We start from the raw sequence: 24,300 nt of genomic DNA on the forward strand, positions 1-24,300 counted from the left end.
ACAGTGTGTTGCCGCACCCACTACACAGCGAAACAACTCGGGATCCCGGTTTACAACCCCCCAGGCAGACACACCCTCCAGAAATTACCCTATATCTGCCGCAGTCAGGTGTTACGTGGGCGACCCCTTGGTCTGGTCCAGCCACTCCGGTCCCCAACAATCACCCTCGGGGAAACGTGCCACATGGCCGAAGTGCTGACGCTCCCTCACTATTGCAGGTAATGTGCCTCATTCGACACAAAGTCAAACCAACAGTACCCAAGGATTTTCCAGAGAGACACAGTACCAAAGGATTCCAGTCTTCGTCTCAGGTCACTGGATAGCGTCCATGTCTCACAACCATATAGCAAGACAGGAAGCACCAGGACTCTAAAGACTTGGACCTTCATCCTTTTGCATATATATCGGGAGTGCCACACACCCCTTTCCAGCGACCTCATGACTCCCCATGCAATCCCAATCCAACTTCTGACTTCATAGGAAGAGTCACCAGAGACATGAATGTCACTGCCAAGGTAAGTAAACCTCTCAACAAGGTCAACACACTCTCCGCAAACACACTGCTGATGGCTGTGCCCTAGAGGTCATTAAAGGCCTGGATCTTGGTTTTTTTCCGGGACACTCACAAGCCCAGACACTCAGACTCCTCTCTCCATTTCTCGAGCACCCTAATCAGAGCCTCCATTGACTCCGCGAAGATCACAGCATCGTCAGCAAAGTCAAGATCCGTGAAATCCGTGAACCTTTCTTCACCAACAGATGCCCCACAGCCGCTGGACCCCACGACCTTGCCCAACACCCAGTCCATACAAGCATTGAACAGAGTAGGAGCAAGAACACACCCCTGATGAACCCCAGAATCAACTGGGAAAAACGCAGAGATCCTGCCTCCACTCTGCACAGCACTCACAGTACCAGTGTACAGATGATATCCAGCAACCTCGAGGGGGATCCCGCGAATCCTCAGGATGTCCCACAGGGCAGCTTGCGAAAATCGACAAAGGCTGCAAAGAAACTGCCGATATTCACATTTGCGCTCCATGAGAACCCTCAGTGCCAGGATGCGGTTGATGGTAGATTTCTTAAGTGTAAAACCAGACTGTTCCGATCACTGGTAGGTGAGCAAGTGATCAGAGATCCTAATGAGGACGACCCTAGCAAGGACCTTACCAGGCACCGAGAGCAATGTTATCCCCCTGTAGTTGCTGCAATCCAGGTAATCACCATTCCCTTTCCAGATAGGGACAAGTAGTCCCATTTTCCAGTCAGTTGGGATGATGCCAGTCTCCCAAATGGAAGCAAAGATTGCTTGCAATGCCAGGAGGACAGCCTTACCACCAGCCTGGAGAAGTTCACCCCGGATACCACAGATCCCCGCAGCCTTTCCTCCCCTCAGCTGATTCATCACCTGTGCAATCTGAGTGAGACTGAGTGGTTCACAGCTAATTGGAGAATCATCCTCAAGAACCGTGGACCCAGAGATATCCAATGTCCTAGCCGAAGGATCAGCTTTGAACAACTGCTCAAAGTAGCCAGCCAAGTGGGTCACAACTGCAGTGTCATCCGTAAGGACCGTTCCATCAGCCGCCCTAACTGCGACTCTCCGAGGAACAGATTCAGATGTGCATAATGCTTTGATTCCTCTGTAAGCAGGACGTGGGGTGCTAGACCACAGATGATGTGTCACTTGCTCGCAGATTCCTCTAACAAACGCCTCTTTATCTGCCCTCAGAGCCCTCGCAGCCATCCTTCTCAGTTCTTGGTACAGACCAGAGTTGCCATTGAGCCGTGCACTGTGACTCCTCTCAATGATATCCAGGTGCTTCTGGGAACACCGGTAACATAAACACAACCATCAGCAACCTTCAGTGTCTTGTCACGGAAGGTCTCCCACATCACTCCCACATCATATTAGGATCGGCAGTCGTACCCAAATCTAAAAGTTCCTCACACAAACTGCATGCAAACTCATTAGAAACAGCCTGGTCTTGGAGTCTGGTCAAGTCCAGACTCATTTTCCTAGTAGGTGGTAACCTACTGGACCTAAGCTGGATCCTAAGAGTAGCAACAACAAGTCTGTGGTCAGAATTCACAAACTGGGCACTTCTGAAGACTTCTTGCAATTTTGCAAGAGCCTCCAGCATCTGCCCACGAGGATGTGATCGATCTCCTTCACCGCACCACCAGTATTGGAGTACCAAGTCCAACAATGCGGTTCAGGGCGCTGGAACCAGGATCCAGCGATTCGCAGCCCCTGACCTTTTGCAAAGTCAAAGAACATGGAGCCACTTTCACCACAGTCACCAGACCCATGGGGACCGAGACAATCCTCATAGCCAGCCCTGTCAGTGCCAGTGGCTGCATTGAAGTCACCCATGACCAGAGGAGTGTCACCTCATGGTCACCCATCAACCACCAAGCAAAGCTGCGAATAAAATGTCTCCCTTGACAAGAGTTAACTCACTGCAGTCGAAGCATACACTGAGACAACAGACAAGGCACTCAGAGAGTGCCGTAATCTGAGTCTCAAAATACACTCATTGAAAGGAGTGACATTGGATACCATCGGAAGAAACCAATCTGCTACAGCAACAGCTACTCCTCGAGTATGACAGCCATCAGACCGACCAGACCAATAAAAGGTGTATCCACCTACAGAGATGTGGCCAGTCCCCAGTCTGCGCACCTCAGAGAGTGCCACCACTGAAATGTGGAGTTTATGCAGCTCCTTCGACAGCAGAGGAAGATGATCATCTTGCCAAAGAGACAAGATGTTCCATGAGCCCACCCGTATGGGTCGCCTCAAATTGGGACCCGAGTGCTGCCATACAGCGGGCGATGTCTCAGCACCACACCAGTTCCGATCCCCAACAGACCTTACCCTATTGGCTTTCCAACGGTTTCGACTATTCCGGGGATGGGGCTCCCGAGGGCTTTCCCCCATCCCCTTCATGATGCGAGCAACCTTCCTATGAACGGCTGCAGCAGAGCTACTCCTGCGGAGAGCAAAAAGAGTCCTTTCTGTAGTCTTGAAGCTTTGTGAAGTTTTTTTACAGTGGCTGGAGTGCCAACCCTGCCACCAACCCCCATGATTTCCCTGCAAGTTGGAGGACCGCTTGCAGGGCCGGAATGCAGTTTAAAGTCATACCCAGGACCCAGGACTATAATTATCATTTTAGAGTTAAAAAATGAATTTAGCGATTTAATCCATAATCAAGGACTTTACTTTATCTCTTACTTGTTTTTGTGTATTATATAATTATGGATTGATTTATTCTCATTTATTATTTTTGGTCTTTCATTTATTTATTCATTCATATGCTTTTAGAAGTACAGTATATCAAACTACATGTTTTGTATGAAAATGTGCTATTCAAATGATTAGTTGTAATTAGCATCCATTACGTGTTTTTTCTTTTTTTGGTCTGTTTTGTTTTCTCAAGAGTTGGTTGACATATTGGGTTGTCAACTTGGAATGGGACCCCAGATGGGAGATGATTTTAGTGAAAGACTAATTCAGATCATTTTACATTATTATTATTAGATACTATAACTCATTCATTTATTAAAAAGAAATTACACATTTTCATTTGTGCATGTTGTTTTTCATTGGTTATATATTGGTTACATATTCATCATATTTCTGAATTTGAGCATGTCATTTTAGAAATATACATTAAACTGAATTAATTAAAATTCCCATATCCATACAAATATTTTTGACATTTCCCTCATTTATAATTTTTTTTAATTTAATCATTCATTAACCTAAATCTATTTGTCTAACAAGTCTAGTGGTGATGTTGTATTCAAAATTAATTTGTTTTCAGTCCATAATACTAAAAACAGTCTATAATTCAAAGACAACATTATGCCTCTGATAGGACTATATTAAAGAACTTTGCCAGCATCAGTTCTACTTGAACAGAATCACAATCATGCTAATCTTGTTACTATTAATTCCAATTTTAGTTTTTAGTTCATGTACTTTTATTACTTCTGTTTTAGCACTACTTTTCGTGTGTGCATTTTACTGTATACACATAAGAAATGAGTCTCCTCTAATTTTCAAAAGTTGTTATAGCAAAAAATGTACTGGTCTTTAATTTTACTTTCAAATAACCCAAATCATTTCAATATATGTGTATTTATAGATATGGTTATACTGCCTTTCTGACCTAAATATGATAATGGGATGATCTAAGTTTTCTTTAAGCACATAATCAGAAACATCCCAGACACCTTAGAAGTCCTCTAATCTTCCTTCATTTGTATTTTGTACTCTGCAGCAAACACAATCCCATATGGTATTTTTGCAGATCTAAACACCTGTTTGATCCTGTCACATTTGTTTGCTATTTTTGAAGATCAACTGACAAATCAAGTGAGAGTATCAGCTGGTGTGTTTGGTATATTGTCTTTCCTTCTTTGCTATGCATGCAGTGCTTTGTTGTCTTTGAAGTTCAGAAGCTTCATTATCAGTGGATAGTGACACATCTTTGTTAGGTTTAAAAACACGATATTCTGAGTTATTAAAAGTGATAAAAACAAATCTCACTTAAAAACTGTGGCATTCTCACCTACTTTGTTCTCAGTCACTTAATTCTGTAGTTTAATTAGCTGCTACAGTTTTCAAGATCAGTCAATACAGAGTCTAAAGATTTTTTTTCAGCTCAATAATTTACTAACTTGAGGATGCTTATTTCATATACATCTTCACTATTGAAATTCTCAAGCTGATGCCTTCCATAATAAATTTTGTTTATTTTGTATATTTAGTTTGTTTTGTACCATATTGAATATTTTTTAAAGTTGTTTCAAATTTTTAACAGAAGGTTCTTTCAGGTGGACATGACATGATGATGCACACAACCTCATTTTATATATGTTTCCGTGATATTTGAGACACTAAAATGTTGATAAGGTGCTACTGTTTACCACTACAGTGGTGAAGAGGTTATTGATACCACTTGACAGATCCATCATCCTGTCTTTGAATCTGGGGGCTGGTTGTCATCTGTGTGATTGTTAAGCATGTCATACTACCTTTAACATCATAGTAGCCATCTTGCAGAAAATTGCAATGAAGTTAATGCCTGAATGTTGAAAAACAAAGGAAAGACTTAATGAAAAAACATTGCTTTTGAACAATTTTCTGGTTAGGTTTTTCCTGCCTTTTTAATCTGTTTTTGTTTACAACTTTGCACTCTGCAGTCTCTTTTATATAAGACTTATTTTTTTTCTGACCTTGGATTCATCCCTCCTGTAACATTCCTAAAATATCTTCTAATTTATTAATTCATTTAGTGTGTTTGGACTTTTCCTTTAGTCCCTGTGGTCACATCATTGAATCCTGTTAATTTACTCATGTGTAAACCTAAATTTATTGTCCAACAAATCCACTGATTATGTTGAATTTTTTTACAGTCCTTAATACTGAAAATCTGACTATAATTAATTCATATTGCATTATTACTCTGATATGAATATGTGAATAATGATGCCAGCATCAGTTCTATTTTAACAGAATTGTTAGCTTGATAATTTGGTTGCTACTAATTACATAGCTAGAATATAATTAAGCAAAATGTTCTTTCTGGTCTTTAGCTTCCCCATGACCCTTCTCTGGATAAGCAGATAGGGAAGATGGATAGATTGCTCGATTTTCTTTCATTCACCTCTTTACTGCCAGAAACAGCTTTTACTCTTTCAGTGTCTTAGGGACCGTAAATGTATTCTTGATTTAATAAAAGGCAGGAACCTGTTCAGGGCAGGACAATAGATTGTGTATACCCATGTATACATTTAGAACAGACATTGTAAAGTATCTATACAAAATATTCACCCTTTACAGGTTTTCACATTATTATTATAAAATTTTGAATTAAAGTGAATTTAAATTAGGCATTTTTGACATTGACCAACAGAAATGGACTCTTTAGGGCCCATTCACATCTAAGTGTTTTTTTAGCATTTTAGCATTAGACCAGAACTGCCTGAAATGTTACTTGCCATTGAAAACAATGACACTGTTCAGACTAAAGCATTTTAGCACTAAGCAGTTTAGAAAACTCTTGCATGCAGCAGTTTTCAAGTGTTTTTAGCCAAATGCTTTTTCCATTGAAATCAATAGTAGCACAAAATGCTAGTAAAAACAATCAAAACAGCATTTTGGAAGTGTTATTATAGGAAGTCACTACCTCTTCCTGGATGAAGCAACTCACTTAAACTAGAAAAAAAAGAAAACATTATCAGGGCTTAGTTGCACAACAGCAACTCTCAACCTGATAACATTTTGTATATAAATAAATGTATTATCAATTATATTTTCCCAGCAAAACGCTCTTTGAAAAATACTTGAAATACACATGAAAAACACCTGTAAAATACCCCAAAAAAAGTCTGAAAAATGTTTGAAAAATGCTTGAAAAAGCCATTAAACAGCTTGAAAAGTGCTAAATAAAAGCTGGAAATTTAATGTCAAAGGAAAATGGATCTCTGCAAAGTAATCTAAATTAATTACAAATATAAAACACTGGATAATTGCTCATACAAATTTTCACCCTTTTCAAATGAGTATTTAGTAGATGCATCTGTGGCAACCATTTCATCCTTGAGTATGTACAGACAGGACTTTGCACACAAAGCTTTGCACACTCTTCTTTGCAAAACTGCTCTAGTTCTATCAGGTTGCATGTGGATTGTGAGTGTTTCAAATCCAGTTAGGCTGAGATATAGACTTTGACTCAGCCACTCCAGCACATTAACAATGTTGTACTTAAGCCATTCCTGCATAGCTTTGGGTTTATTCATGACATCATTACCTTGTTTGAAAACAAATCTTCTCCAAGAAACAGGATTCTTGCTGCCTGAGTCAGGTTGCCCTTGGAGATTTCTCTGTATTTTTCTGCAATCATTTTACCCAAAATGCTCACAAGCTTTCGAAGGCCTGCTGCCGAGAAGCATTTCCACAGCAAAATGCTGTCAGCATGGCTCACAGTTTCACAATAGTGATGGCATGTTTTTGTTAAAGTGCAGTGTAGGGATAATGCAAAATATGATGTTTAGTCTGATGACCACAAAGCTCAAATTTGCTCTCATCAGACCATGGAAACTTCTTCTAGTTGACTTCAGTCTCTAACATGCCTTCAGGCAAACTCTGAGATGCCATGTGCTTTTTTTTTGTTACAGTGACTTTCTCCTTGTGTCTTGATTTGGAGTTGAAGCCATAGCTAAAAGTGTGTGAGGCCTCCATAACCCTTGCACAAGCCAAGCCAGGCCTCGTATCCCTGCCTGGTTTAGGCTTCACCCAGAGGGCTTAATCCAAGATCTGCTAGCCTGCCTTAGGCCTTAAAGGTCCAAAAAGCACTTAAGTCTCAAAAATCTACTTAAATGTCCCAAAATATAAAAATGCCTTGCAAGGGAAAGGAAACAAAAAAAAAATTTGGCTTGAAGAGACCAGTCCACAAAATAATCTATATAAATCAAAAATTAAGTAAATGAAAAGTGAAATAATAATGCTTCAATAGCAAAAATAAAGCAAAAGGAATTGCCTAACAGGCAATCCAATAGCTAACAAGTCCCAATACACAAATCCAAAGAATAAACCAGAAAGCAGAGTAGAATAAAATTTAAAAAAGAAATAGAAATTCAAACAAGAAATAAAATACTCACTATTCCAATAGACTTCAATATATCATGCCTGGCCCCTTCTTCTTCTGTTATATGGCAGTTTAGATGCACTTGTTGTATTACCACCATCTTCTGAACAGAGGGAGAATTACTCATTCCATTTTATATGCTTAATTGTTTTTGATAATCCAGTGTGATAATCCATAGTTCCTTGTAAATATCAGCACAGTTGGCATTTTCCTCCAGAAGATTGTTTAATGATATTGTAGTCACTTTAACTTTATAGAGACCTTTAATTAGTGATTGTCTTTGATTTTGTTACAGAATACAGTGGAGTAACACATGTTCAATTGTTTCTGTTCATCCACATTTTGCTCACTTTCCATCTCAGTGGCGACATACTAAATACAGTCCTTGATTTAAAGCACAGTGCATGTCTGACCTTTCCTCTGGCTTTGACCTAAATAGCCAAGGGGTGGGTTTAGGCATGGTGATGTCAGTGTGACTCCACCCACAAGGAACAGGTAACATAAGTTGATTTAAAGACACAGTGTTTAATTAATAAATAATAAGCAAAATCAGCAGAAATAAGAAAAATATGCAAAATAATAATAAAAAGACAGAAAAAATGACAACAAAACATCTAAACATACATTAACACATAACACTTTTTCATAAAGCTGCAACCGGTGAAGCCCAGCTGAATTTTTGTTAATAAAATATTTAATTATTGAAGGGAACTTCTCTCTGCCATTTGAGTAATATAAATTTTGCTTTCTCAAGTTTGAAGTGTTGTTTTTTTGTGCTTTCTAGGCTTCATTGAGTTCTTGATGTCTAGTTTTATGTGAACACTAATTGTAATATTAAAATGAATTACATTGTTTTTTGAACCTTCAGAACAATTTATTTATTGTTTGTATTGTTTTTTTCTGCTTTTTATTAATGTATACAGCTATCTTCAAGGTCGCAGCCATATTTTGATCACATGTTCGCCATCATTTGTTGGACAATCATTGCTATGTGTGATGTCATTAAATGCAAATTATGAAAGATGGTGGTGCTCAAGCTTTGGAAAAAATGTGGTGTGACTTAATTGGGGAAAGGTTAACAGACAAAGTCCACTGATTTCTATTTTCAACAAGTCTTTGTCTTGCATTTTAGTCTAATAATCAGTTTTCTTGTGTTTGCTTTGGTTTTGACTTTGACCTATTTCAGACTGTTTGTTTAGCTCCTAAACAGTATTTCAAACATTAAGTCCACAGAACAGCCCACTTTGGTAGTAACTCTTTAAATTTGATGTCTCTGTTTTTTAAGATCCTTTTAAACACCCATTAAACAACAAACATTATCCCTCCACCATTCATTATCTTTCCAAGACCATTTGGACCTGCCTTTCCAAAACACTCTTCAATGAGGGGCCACAATGTGACATTATCATTTTCCATATCTAGTGGAGTTTTTATTTCCGTCTGACTTAGTCATGGAGTGCTTTCCATGTGCTTAACATTAGAAGGCAATCACACTTTTCTATATAGCACATTTCAGATTGTGCATCATCAAAGGGTGCTTGATCTGGCAGTTTACTTTTCAGTATGGTAAAGGAAACATGAAAAACCTTCTTGCAGAGCACATATACACAAAAACAGTCACATTTTTGGCTAGATTACATATCAGTTTGTTATATGTGGTCAAAGGGCTTTACCTTAGAAATGGACTGAAGGCGCATTTATAGATTTCTTATAGTGGAGTGAAAGGGATGCTTAAGCCTTTTTGACAATATGGTTGTACAACCTCTGCACTTGGGATTTCATTTTCCTTTGGCCACTGAATTGCAAAGGAGCTTACTTTTACATAGCATTAGTGTTCAACTAACTCAGTTTACTCAGGCACTCTCTTCAGACATTCTGTCTGACTTTGTCAGTGGAGACCTAAAACAAGAACAACAGCCATTAAAATTTTTGGTGTATCCTTAGATGACTGAGGAGTCTAATCCTTGAACCACGGATACTAGAACAATGGTGGCAGAATCTTCCATTTGCTTTCCACACTTCCAAAAATCCACATTCACCTTCCTCACCTTCTGTTGCCATCTTTGGCCAAGCTCATATATCAAAACACACTCATGGTGAATTAAGTTAAAATTACATATCCATTTAATAGCATGTTTTTGGACTGAGGGAGAAAACCAACAGGGAAAATAAATGTGCAGTCTATTAAAGGAAACAGCTTACCAGTACATCAGTGGTAGAGGCAGAAATTATTTTTAGTGTGGATATGACTAATGGGATTAGTCTAGAATTATGCAGGAATCATCACAGTGCATTAATAAAAAAAACATACAGAGCCAAGTAACAACTGGTTCAGTTCAGCAGAGTGAGCTGAAACATCGACACCCAAAGATGACGTATGCTAAAACATTAGAAACGTGAAAGATAATCCTAAAAGCTCTTTAAAATATCTGCATGAATAGAAAACAAGCTACAAAACTATAAATATATAATTAACAGAGAAAAAAGGTTCATGTTTTAGACTATATTGTATATTGTTATATATATTGTATATATTGTTTATTAAATAGACATAATTCAAAAGTTTTCTCAGGAGGGATTTTCAAGTGGTCTGACACACTGCTCCTTTCTTTAAATTTGCTTCTGCTTGTTAAAAAAATCTCTCCTTTCTTATTCGTTATTCTAATCTAATGACAATTTACAATATTTTTTCTTTATTTCAAAAATAGTTCTGTATAATGAGGACGCGGGACTCAGAGTCGCAACCTTAGAAAACGTTTATTCAACAAGCAGCAGGAAGTTCCCTACCCCCCAACATCCTGGGCATACCGCAAAGCATCATGGGAATAGTAGTCCCATTACTACACCTCCTCCTTTTAGCTTTAGTCGTCTTTTCTTTTTCTTTTTTCTTTCCTTCTCAACAACACACAATGAACACTTTTTTTTTTTTTCACACAGCAAAACATATGCAACCACTTAGATTTAGAACACTTGTGCGATGTTATTTTCTCTGATAGTTCACAAATCCATTCTGTCAGGCGCTTTCACCATTCAACCAGACCTAGTAATAGTTCCTGTGGGTCGAAGATGGCTTCTATTTCGCCTGAAAGTACCCCTATCTGTTTCTACCACATATGATCTGGGAGTACTGGCAGACCTGACAACTGCACCACTAGTTCCTTCTGTAGTGATCCAAACCTTCTGTCCAGGTGTGAGTTGTGACAGAGGTCTGGACCTGTGTCTCCTGTTGTAATATTTTGCCTGCTGACGCCGTCCCTCTTCATCCTTCTTTCGAAAAGCAAGCAGGTCCGGCCACTGAGGATCCATTTTAGCTGTTGGTTGGGGTAGGGACGTACGCAGGTTTCTCCCCATTAGCAGTTGTGCTGGCGAGAACCCATGTTCCAGTGGAGTGGCTCTGTATGCCAGTAGTACTCAGCTATGATCAGGATCCTTCTTCCACAAGTCCTTTATAGTCCGCACTGAACGTTTGGCCTCCCCGTTGGCTTGGGGATAACGTGGGCTGCTGGTGACATGTGTGAACTGATACTCCTCTGCAAACATTTTGAATAGCTCTGAGGAAAACTGTGGCCCGTTATCAGAAACAACAGTCTCTGCGGTTCCATGTCTTGCAAAGATCTCCTTGATAGCTTTAACGGTGACTTCAGCCGAAGTGCACTTAAGCTCAACTACCTCAATATATCTTGAGAAAAAGTCTATTAAGAGAAGGTATTGTCTCTTGGACCATTCAAAAAGATCCATACCGACCTTTTGCCATGGGCGGTCTGGGACCTGAGTTGGTATCAGTGGTTCGCGAGCCTGTACCCTGTGTTTTTGACATATCTCACAGCTATCCACCATGCGACCAATCTCTGTGGAGATGCCTGGCCACCACACAGACTCTCGAGCTCTGGCTCTGCACTTGGAAATCCCCTGATGGCCTTCATGCAGACTATCTAGAATGTTTGCTCTGAGGATATGTGGTATTACCAATCTCTGTCCTTTCATCAGAAGATCGTTTGCAAGATGAAAGTCCATTCTATGCTGCCAAAAGGGCTTAATGTCTGGGTCTAGCTGGCATTTCTCTGGCCATCCAGTGGAACAGTGCTCAATCACTTTTCTACACACATAATCTTCTTTTTGTGCCGTCTTTACAGTCTCCAGCTTCCTGTCTGAGGCTGGGAGACCGATCACCAGACTGTCAACAAAAACTTCCACCTCTTTTTCAAACTGCAGCTCACCTGCAGAGGGTGGACCAGGTAGCGGTGCTCTAGACAGGGCATCAGCTGTGACAAGGTTCTTCACTGGCACATGAATGATGTTAAAGGTAAAGCGTAGCAGTCTTAAACGAAACTTCAAGACCCTCGGGGGAAGATCGTCCAAGCCCCTAGTGCTGAGCAGAGGGACCAGAGGTTTATGGTCTGTCATTAAAGTAAAATGTAGACCCATTAAGTATGATGACAGTCTTTCACATGCCCATGTGACAGCTAACGCCTCCTTTTCAATTTGGGTGTAGCGCCTCTCGGTGTCTGTTAGTCCTCTTGAAATGTATGTAATGGGTCGCCATGAACCATCTTGCTGCTTTTGTGTAAGAACAGCTCCAATCCCATATGACGATGCGTCCGCTGCCACTCTTGTGTCTGCCATGTTAGAGTACTGAGCAAGTACTTCTGGAGAGCTTAGTATCCCTTTCAGTCCCTGAAAAGCTGTTTCTTGGGGCTCTGTCCAACTCCATTCATTTCTCTCCTTTTGCAGATCCTTTAATGGCATTGTTATTGTGGCGAGCTGTGGCACAAACTTTGCAAGGTAGTTGGCCATGCCCATGAGACGTCGCACATCTGCCACACGTGGGTTGCGGCAGCTGTTGTATCGCCTTGACTTTGTTTGGGTCGGGCTCAATGCCGTTTGCGGAAACCTTGTGACCGACAAACATGATTTCAGTCTGGGCAAACTCACATTTTTCATTTAAAGTGAGTCCTTCTTTTTGAAACTTTTGGAGCACGCGGTGAAGTCTTTGGTCATGTTCTTGTTTGTCCCTGCCATAGACAAGCACATCATCGGCATGGCAGATGACTCCCTCAAAGCCCTCAAGCATTTGAGACATCCTCCTCTGAAAATGCTCTGGCGCCGATGATATTCCAAATGGGAGGCGGTTGAAATGATATCTCCCAAAAGGAGTGATGAAAGTTGTGAGGGGCCTTGACTGTGGAGTAAGAGGGATTTGCCAAAATCCAGCGTCCAGTTTTGTAAACACCCTAGCATCTTTCAACATCGCTAGTGTTTGGTCTACTGCTGGAAGGATATGACGTTCTCTTTTTACTACTGCGTTTAAAGGTGTGAGATCTACACATATCCTAGGTGGCTTCCCACCTAGTTTGGGGATGACTACCATGCCTGAACACCATGCTGTTGGCTCAGTAACCTTAGAAATAACTCCCATTCCTTCCATTCTGTGTAGCTCTGCATGCACTGCATCTCTGAGGGGGAGGGGGGACCCTTCTGGGGACAGACAGAGCCACCGGTGTAGCTCCCTGTTCTAGCTGAATGTGGTAAGACTCTTGTAGATTGCCTAAACCCTGAAAAACCTCTGGATAAGCAGCTCTGAAATCTACATCAGACTTCATAACTGTGTGTACTCTGTACACCAAACCCAAAGCTTCACATGCTGGTCTGCTTAATAGTGGCTGAACTAGCCCTGAAACCAGGTAAATATCCTCTGATGTACTGCGGCCTTTTGCTATTATTTGTGCTTTATAGCAGCCCTTCACATTAAGTGGGTATCCACCAGGCCCTAAAAGAGTCTTTTGGGGTTTCTGCAGTGCTCCATCTCGTTCTGGTACGTACCACTTCTCAGGAATGGACGTAACGTCTGCCCCAGTGTCTAACTTAAACTCAACATTTTCCCCATTCATTAGGACTTTTTCTACCCATGGTTTGGATCTCTCAGTCCCTACTTCTCCCAAAAACACAAAATCTTCGCTGTTATCTTGACATTCTACAACCTCACGTAAGCCTGCAGCTTCACTATTGCGACAAACTACGGCAAAATGTCCCTTTTTATGACACTTACGACATTCAACGTCTCTAGCGGGACAGTCTTTCCATGAGTGTGTATTTTTACGCCCACAGCGGCCACACTCTTTAACACACAGCTTGTCTGGTCCTTGTCTTTTCTTTGTCTGTTGCCACGTTTGTGGATTTGCTTTCTTCATGTTTGTCCGTATGGCGTCCATGTTGGAAGTTTTTTCCTCTTGTACACTGCTGAGCAATATTGTTTGTTGTTTCCTCACAGTTTCGCTCTGTCTGACCTTAAGTATGGCTTTAGAAAGTGTTAAATCTGAGTCCAGTTGTAGCTGTTCTGACAACTTTTTGTCTTTAATGCCAACCACAATTCTATCTCTTATAAGTTCCTCCTTAAGCACTCCAAAACCACAGTTCTCTGACAACTTATGTACAGCTGTGATGAAGGACTCTGCACTCTCCCCTTCTTGTTGCCGTCTTGAGTTAAACTGTGCTCTTTCAAAAATAACATTGTGTTTTCCCACATAATGCTGTTCAAATGCTGAATTAACAGAGTCATATTTCTTTTTATCTGCATCAGACAGAGGTAAAACCGCCAAAACATCATCAGCTGCGTCTCCCATGGCATATAAGAGCGAATTCACCTGATATTCCTCTGTTTTTTCATTGAGAGCTGTTGCAATTCTGAACCTTTCGAATCGTCTGATCCACTTCGGCCAGTCTGTGGGACAGGAAAAGTCGAATGGCTCTGGGGGAGTTATTTGCACAGTTGTCGCCATCCTGGTTGGTAAATCCCTGTTCTCCTCGCGTTCAGGATCCAAACTTTCAGATGCGTCCTCCTGCTGCGCGTCTCCCTCCGCCTGCATGTGCCTCGCGGCGACTCTCACTCACACCAGCTGACTCTTCCTGACACAGCCGTGCGCACAACCTCTCATCTGTCCTGCGACGGTAATAACAACATCTTCTGAACTTTTAAAACAGACTGGAGACTTACAGTTCGTAGCTTCTGACACCATGTATAATGAGGACGCAGGACTCGGAGTCGCAACCTTAGAAAACGTTTATTCAACAAGCAGCAGGAAGTTCCCTACCCCCCAACATCCTGCGCATACTGCAAAGCATCATGGGAATAGTAGTCCCATTACTACAAGTTCCATAAAATAGTAAAGATGGAACAGTGACTACAGAATCTGACTCTTAGATCTAGACACCTATAGGTTAAATTCCCAAACCGGTCACTGTCTGTGTATAGTTTTCAGAATTATCCCATTATTGCATGTATTTTCTTCACATATGCCAGTTTCTCTTACACTTTCAAGATGTTCATTTTTAGGTAGTATTTAAAATTTAGTTGTCAGGGTTATTTCCAACATGCAGTTGGTAGAAGCTCTGACCAAGACCTGCAAAACATGTTTTAACAAAAATGGATAGATGTATGCAGAGATGGATAAGCAGGTAGGTGGATGGATAGATGGATGTGGGAAATCAATAAAAATAAGTTTTACACCTTTTTTGCATTGCTTTTGGAACTAAAGTATATAACAAATATGGTTATCATAGAGGAACATAGGGTGGATGTTTATATCTGCCATCTAAATTAATTGTATCTCTTATTAAAGTTATAATAGATAATGCTGTGATGTTTTGAGAGAGTGTCCCAGTACATGGCCTTATTCAGTTTAAACCATGCTTTTCCTAAATTATACTTCTATTTGCCTGTATGGGTATGTTCTTACTAGCTATATTTAATTTGCATTTGATTTGTACATTCTTCATCGACTCTTAATTAAAACTGAGAACAGAGATAGACAGATTGTAGTGATGCTACGTGACTTTTGCCATTTGTTTAATTCATTCAGTTGTTTCTGTAAGTTGTTGTCCTGTTGCAAAACTGTGAATTGTTCCTTGTGTAAAAGGCAGCACTAATTAAAATATAATGAGGAAAAAATGATTGACAGTTGCTGACCCTTTGAGGGTGAGACTTCATGTGGCCATTGAACAATTTCCAGGTCATTTCTATATATATAGATACAGTAACTTTACAGCTCACTTCTCTCTCTTCATCTGGATCTTCTTCTTCATACTTGACAACCTTGAAATCAAATACAAACACTGTTTTTTGATGACTGTTACCAGTGCTGAATTCCAGCAACCATTGCCTTGCATTTCTGTAGAGAAGTATTTTCTCTGAATTTCATCTGGAAAATGCTTCACATCTGCCGTGACTCAGATTGGTAAGATTGTTTAGTTGTTTTTATGGTTCATTCAATTTGGAACAGCATCATTGTTGCTGTTATTTTTTGCATTCATTTTACAATGAGGATTTAATGTTCCAACCTAGATTTTGTGTGTTTTATGATATTATTTGTTTGCGTTGTGTATGATGTTTATTTGGTGATGAAACAAAGAAAAGGAGTATAATCTTCTAGTCTTATATATTGTGGGATATGACTGGCCGTTCATCCCGGCCAATACCCCCAGGCTGCCAGGTGGAGCCCTTCTTGCAAAATAGAGGTGCTCCAAGTTCCAGCAGGGCATCATGGACAGTGAAGGTTTACATCACAGCCCTGCTGGATACCATGGGGGCCTCCAGAGGACGCTGCAGGAAGGAGCAGGAACTTGTATTTTCCCTGTAACCCGGAAGTACGTCTTAGTCAAAGCGACAGAGGAAATGACGTACTTCCGGGATGAAGAAGTAGAGTTTTCACCTGACCCGGAAGTGCTGGGAAGTCACATAGACTGACGGATCAGAAGCACTTCCGGGTCCTGGACTATAAAGAACTCTGGGAAATCCCAGACGGAGAGCTGAGTCGGGAGGAAGGGTGACAACGCATCTTGGAGTGGAGGATTGACTATTGATTTATTGTAGTGATTATTGTTTATGAGTATTGTGGAGTGGAGGGTGCTTGATGCACTGTATTGTACCAATAAAAATTCATATTGGACTTTTATCTGGTGTTTGGCATCTGATCTGAGGGTGCAAGGAAGCGATAGCGCCCCCTATCTGTCACTATATATATATACAGTGATCCCTCGCTATATCGCACTTCGCCTTTCGCGGCTTCACTCTATCACGGATTTTATATGTAAGCATATTTAAATATATATCGCAGATTTTTTGCTGGTTCGCAGATTTCTGAGGACAATGGGTCTTTTAATTTCTGGTTCATGCTTCCTCAGTTGGTTTGCCCAGTTGATTTCATACAAGGGACGCTATTGGCAGATGGCTGAGAAGCTACCCAACTTACTTTCTCTCTCTCGCGCGCTGACTTTCTCTGATCCTGACGTAGGGGGTGTGAGCAGGGGGGCTGTTCGCACACCTAGACGATACGGACGCTCGTCTAAAAATGCTGAAAGATTATCTTCACCTTGCTACCTTCTGTGTGCAGCTGCTTCGTGAAGCGACATGCTGTACAGTGCTTCGCATACTTAAAAGCTCAAAGGGCACGTATTGATTTTTGACTTTGTTTTTCTCTATCTCTCTCTCTCTCCCTGCTCCTGACGGAGGGGGTGTGAGCTGCCGCCTTCAACAGCTTTGTACCGGCGGTGCTTCGCTTACTTAAAAGCCAAACAGCCCTATTGATTTGTTTGCTTTCCTCTCTCTCCTGATGCGCACTCCTTTGAAGAGGAAGATATGTTTGCATTCTTTTAATTGTGAGACAGAACTGTCATCTCTGTCTTGTCATGGAGCACAGTTTAAACTTTTGAAAAAGAGACAAATGTTTTTTTGCAGTGTTTGAATAACGTTCCTGTCTCTCTACAACCTCCTGTGTTTCTGTGCAAATCTGTGACCCAAGCATGACAATATAAAAATAACCATATAAACATATGGTTTCTACTTCGCGGATTTTCTTATTTCGCGGGTGGCTCTGGAACACAACCCTCGAGATGGAGGAGGGATTACTGTATACATATATGTGTATGTATATATATATATATATATATATATATATATATATACACTGTATATATATTTTTGTTTTCAAATGTATCAATTTACTGTCTGTTTTGAAGAATGTTTTGAAGAATGTTCTGTTATTAATGTTTATATTTACCTTTATTTACTTTTTTTACTTTATATACCTTTATTCACTTTTAACTTTTATACTTTTATATTTTGTCATTTATTTTCTTTAAACCTTCAGCTGGAGGAATAACATTGAGAAACTTAAGTGGAGTATGGTGTTGACTTGGCCTAGTCCATCTTTTTCTAGGCCTATGACCTGGACATGTAGCAGCCAGCCATAGCCTTTTGAGCCTGTCATTATATGGGGTGATAGAACATTATTTGTCCCTAGGGGAAATTTGGCTTTTTCCTGAAGCTCTTTAAATAAATAAATACAAAAATAGGTAAATTGATATATATACTGTCACATATGTGCACATGGGAGGCAGCTAGGAGGACCAAAAGAAAGTAATTCCACGCCAGGCCAGGGGGTGCATTAAACCTGTTTCTTTTATCTCTGCAGAGCAGACACGAGAAATTCTGCCTGATTCTAACAATGTCACTTCCAGTTCCGACCCGATGACATCACTTCTGGTTTCCAGCACCCCAATGACATCACTTCTGCCTACCTGCTTTAAAAGCCAGACAACCTCCACTTGTATTCAGCTCTATTGTTGGACTCATTATGTAAACTTCTGTGTTGCCAAATCTCCATTATTGCAGCCTTATTCAAATATATAGGTGGCTGCCCCATACCTTAATGTTTATAACGCATCCCTTAACTACATTTCATTTTCAAAGCAGAGTTTCTGCAAGTTTTGTTGAGGTCTGAATTCTACAGGGTTTTCAGTGTGTTTTGTGTTTAACAGTACCAGGTGTTGTTTCCTTAATGTTTTTTTTTCAATACTGTAAGTAAATCTTTAAAGTTGTTTGAAAGGGTAAACAAAAGGGATTTAGTATTGCCAATATCTAGAGTTTTCCTTTTATTTTTCTATCATGAAAATGAATGTCTGTTTGAAATGCACTTTTAATGCATGTCTGTTTGCTGATTGCAGCTCACTATTTGCCCTCAGTACTGGTGAGAAAGTATGAATTTGGTTAAGAGGTGGGAAAGGGCTTTGGCACAAAGTACATTTGCAGGCAGTGGGTTTCTCTTTTAGCCTTACCCTCGTCTAAGTTAGGTCGGTGAAGAGTAGCAAGCCAATTCATTGCAGGTGGAAATTGTTTTAAATGAAGACACACCTTTGAGGATTATAAAGAAATTAAAATAAATAGTACTTTGTGTTATTTGTCCTTCCTTTTTATTACACATAACTAAATAATACACATTTTTATGATTTTATTGACTATAATTATCATAAATAGATCTAGTTGTGCAAAGCAGCATTCAAAACAGGCATCAATGTTGGCTGATTTCCAATTCACAGAATACATTCAGGCACAAACAAGCTGATTAACAATATTTGGAATTGACACAGGTTTTGTGAGAAATGTGTACTTTCTCTACATTTTTAATGTGCTAACTAAATAAATTAACACTAAGTAAGCTAAGAACATCCTTAAAATACTGCCAGTTCCCAAATGCCACACAATAACATGGATTTTTAAAGCTTGCCTAACAATGCAGCTGATAAAAAATACTGATAGTGCTAATTGATAAAACACCACAGACAAGGGCAAAAAATAAAATCAGGTTATCATTGTAGAAAGACTGCATTTTATATTCTATATTTGCCTGGTATCAAGTCTTTTTCTTGATTAGTTCCTGAATGCAGCTTTTGCTTTGTTATTTTCAGTGTCATTTGACTTTAAAAGGTTATTAAATTCAGATGCTTACTGTTCCTTTTGCCATTGCTCCCTATTTGCTTATTGCTACATTTTCTAAAATAACAAATAAAAGATGCATCATTAAGTGAATTTAAGTTTCACTTTAACTATTGAATAAACAAGGTCAGGTCTTTTTACTATTTTTTTAATACATCAAATAAACATACCGCATCAGCTACACCTCTGCAAAAGACGCCGTTTTGAGTGTATCAGTTTTTTTTTTTGTTTTTTTTTGCCAACTACTTCTGATTTTAGCTGCTGTTCATTTGATTGATTCACTCTTTTGATCAGCCCACTTATTCCAATACCCAGGCAGCATCAGTCAGGTTTTATAAAATGCATCTTTTTATAGTAACTTTTAATAGTCACACAAATATCTGAACTTGTGGGAACACAATTTTTTGCATGAATTTTGTATATTGAAGTTTGCTTGTCCCTTGAGATATGATAAATGTATATAATTTTTAAAAAATTTGAAAGATTTTTTTTCAAAGCAAAAACACACAAAAGAAAATAAATGAGGTATAAAAAGATGGAAATTTTACCTTTAAAAGTAATACTACATAATAATAATAATAATTCATTACATTTATATAGCGCTTTTCTCAGTACTCAAAGCACTATCCACACAGGGAGGAATCGGACCCACAGTCTCCTTACTGCAAAGCAGCAGCACTACCACTGCACCACCTGTGAGGACATAGTGTATAAGTGTCACTTGGAGGTATCAAATAATTTAATTGGTAGTTAATGTTTTAATTTATTTAATTTAATGAAACCTGGCCAGCAAATTTAATCAATAAGTTTGTTAAGAAAAAAAATAATAATTGGGAAGTATATAAAAAATAATAAATGCATTCATTTGTTGATCTTATGTTGGAAAATTATTTTAATGACATTGTAATTATGTAAATTTTGTTTATATTTGTATTAGTCCATATTATTATATTTGTATTAGTCCTCTAGAAAGCCTTGCCAGAGGCCTATTTAAGGGCAAACTGCCAAGACACTAACTGTTTTGCTTTTGTTGTTTGGCTCCCTTTTGTGCATTGTTTTCACATTTGTGTTTTACTTTGATTTGGATTTTTTGGGGGTTTGACTAGTTGCCTTTGTATTGAGTATTTTGGCTTTTACACTGGTTTAGATTTCAGGATGCATTATGCAAGATTTTGGTTTTAGTATGGAGTTCTTTGTGCATTCATTTGGCAGTTCTTTTTCTGTATTCTAAACTTTCTTGGATATGTTGAACAGTATTTGCACAGTATTTTTGGTTATGGGAAAGGTTAATTGGATATGATTTTTGACCATTTGCATAGTGTAAACATGCAATAGTACAATATGTATTGAACTCTTTGTGAACATTTATTAATTGTACCAAAGGGGGAGCTACGTAATCAATTCTCCAACAGAAGCCTCAGATTTTTGCAGATTTAAAAAAAAGAGTCACTAGTTTCAATTTTCACTGATTCTCATTTGAGCCTTTTCTTCATGTGTTTGTTGCTACTCTGCTTGAGCCATCCACTGTACTTTTTTTTCCTCCTTATATCTTAATGAAGCCACTGTTTCTAGTCCTCACACTCTAATCTTTACAGTTCAGCCTGAGCCTCTGGCCCTCTCCTCTCAGCCTAAGCCAGCTGTCCAGTTGTCAGCACTGGGAGTTACACTATGTCCAGCTACACACTGTTCCACAACCTCTGGAGATGCTGATTCATGTCTTACTGTGTGAATAATTTGAAGGGGCTCTTGAGGAAGAGACTTTGTTTGTACATGTGGTGCGTATGTGGAACATTAAGACACATTAGTAAGCTAATTATTTTAATGTATTGAAGTCTTCTGTGACACTGCCCCTCTCCGAGATGAAAACTGTAGGGGGAGGTGGCTACTCCAATGAGTGGTTTAGGTCCATCTGGAAAACCGCCAATGTTCATGCCACCTGCCTGTAATAGAAAAAAGCACAGTTAGAATTCATTTTTTTAGTTAGCCGAGTCTGCAGACACAAAAGTAATCGTTATTAATCAATCTTTAGCTTATCACGGTATTTAGCGCTCCAGTGGGTGAGAATGCAGTGGTGGAGCAAAGTTACACTGGTGTTTAGTAACCCCAAAGGCCTTGAAAGTTAAAGGGCTTCTCTGGGCTTCTCTCATACTGGACCGGCACTACGTTAAGGCGTGTATTCAAAGCTAATGTTTTATCGCCAGGCATGTTTTTCAAATGGAGGTGGCACGAAGGCAGAGCGTATGGGCAAAGCCGCTGTGGGAATGCAAGTGCAGGGCGCTGCGATTTAAGAGGGTGCCAGCAGAGAGAGAACATATGCAGAGAAAAGAAGTAGATAAAAAATTCACCACACAACTTATCTGGAGAAGAAAATGAGGAGCCGGTGTGACATGGTTGCAAACTTACATGTGTGTGCAAGGAAAGGAAAGTTTAAATTAGTGACACCGCACCTGATCGAAGGAGGATGTGGGGTGCGTGACTCAACATAATTTTCTGTTGGTGATCCCCAGAAGACTAAATTACTGATTGGATAGGCAAACACGCTAGTGTTATAAAACTGAAGTCCAGTCCTCCAGGGGTCATTTTTTGACCAGTCTTCGGGCTTGTAGATACTTCTTTTTGCTGTGCAGTAACAGCAGAGAGAACAGTGTTTAACGTTTGTATATATTAGAGTGGATAGCTTACTTTCGATATGTATATAGTTTTTGGTTGGAAGTAATCTGTGTGTGTTCTTGCATTGAACTGTACATATTTACAAGACATTTCTGTAAATTGTTATTGGCACATCTGGAATAAACCAGAATTCTGTTTTTTTAAACAGTTGTCGTTGTCTATGTCTCCCATCCCCTGGTCATTTGGTTATTTCTCCAGTTTCCCAGTGTCTGAAACTGAGCAACAGTGCAATTTCACAGGGCACCACAATTTCGTACTACTGATACTCAATCCACCTCCAGGTATCATTTTGCCAGTAGGGGCAGTATTTCCAGCTATGTCTTCTTTTGTGAGAGTCAAAACACTTAACCCCTTAGGCTGAACACGTTTCCCTAAAGTTCTAAAACCATGGCGGGAAGTCTATGAACAGACTCGCAAGGACACAGTCTTGTCATTTGTTCCTCTGGTCCTTTACCTCCTAGTCATTTGCCACTGGTCATTATTGCCAGGGACGGACAAGTTCCTGAAACATGGGATTTAACGTAATATTTCATACCACGGTTGGATGAGCCTTGCTGATGGGATTAGCTCTTCAATTTGCTTTGTGGCTCACAAATGATCTAGGAACCTATATCCACATAAAAGGAACTCTTTGCCATCTGATTGGCCTTAGAATAACAGTGGGGTTGTGTTGCCTCTCTTTTAGGGGTCATCGTTACTTGGACACTTGTGTCATTACAAAGGACTCTTTCACTTTGACTTCCAGCATTTCTCTTAACCACTGTAGTCTGTGTCACCATTTCTCTGACTCCAGGACTCATTGTCTATTACAGACCTTTACGGAAACAATGCTACTTGGTTCCCTTCAAATATATATGTGGGTATGGAGCCATTCGTCTCATGTCTTCTGTGACCATATGTATATATAGTCAGAATTAAGAGGAAATGTGTGCATTTTTTAATTTGTTAAATTTAAAATATCCCACTTGCTACTGCAGCATTGTAAAATGATTGCTTTCTAGTGCATGTGAAGAGATGTACATTTTAAACAACATTATTGATTTTTTTTTTTTTTGGTGTGGTGGAGAAGCAGTTATCATTCACAGGTGGTTTAAAAATGTATGCAGAGCCAATTCTTATGATTTAAACACTGTTAGGATACTGAAAGGGCTTAATAGATTGTGGGTTGTGGGAAAGGAGAAGTGGAGCTCATTGATACACCTCACTTTGGCTGGCCCACAACAGTAGTAATTCTGACAAAAAGGGGTTATATTCTCTTGTTTAAACTATTATTTTTTGCTTGTGCAAGGCTGTTGAAATTTAGATTTTTAGCAACTATATCTAGTTTTCCCTAGAGTATCTTCAAACTATGGTGTTGCAAAAATGTTTATACAACCCTTATATAGAATCCATCTAATCAGAAGCATATTACTGACAGAAGGTTGGTCAACAGACGAGAAAACTTGTGCACTGACTCCTTTTTAATGTATTCAAATTTCCATTACAATACATATATTGTAGAGTAACAAAAGGAAAGAGTGTTGCAAAAATTGCTTCTTGGAAATTCACATTTCCTATGTCCTGAGACTGAGTTGGAATGAGAGAGACTTAATATGCAGCAATCAAGTCGTCAATTTTATTGTCACATCACTTAACACATGTATAAGTGAGTGAAAAAAACTTGTATGCAAGGCCCACAGCAGAAGAGCAATATTAACATAATAGCGTATACACATAATATATACATTTAAATGTAAATTCAAGAAGTTTGTGAGGATTGTACAGGATATGTATGAAGGAGTGAGAACTTGGGTTAAAAGCAGTGTTGGGGTAACAGACAAGGTACCAGTTAGAGTAGATCTGCACCAAACTCATACTCTATACAGTGCATATTAAAAGCACAAAAAATATGTGGTACAATTGAATTTGCAGATGTGATGTATCAGCAGCATGTATGTGTGTGTTACAGGATGGGATGTTGATAAGGATTAGTACCAGTCACTGTGCAGAGTTTAGCATTCTAACAGCTTGATGGAAGAAGCTGTCCAAAAGACCTGATGCTACGGTATCATCTGCCTGAAGGTAATAGTAATAGTAAGAGTAGTTCAAGACTTTCATGACAGAAGTCATTGATAATTTTCCTGGCTTTCCTTACATTCATCTGTCACGCATGCGCACATAGGGAGACGTGAAAAGACCCGACGAGCAATGTAACATGTCGTG

Source organism: Erpetoichthys calabaricus, chromosome 3 (assembly GCF_900747795.2).
Source record: "Erpetoichthys calabaricus chromosome 3, fErpCal1.3, whole genome shotgun sequence".
In the NCBI taxonomy this organism is placed as follows: Eukaryota; Metazoa; Chordata; class Cladistia; order Polypteriformes; family Polypteridae; genus Erpetoichthys; species Erpetoichthys calabaricus.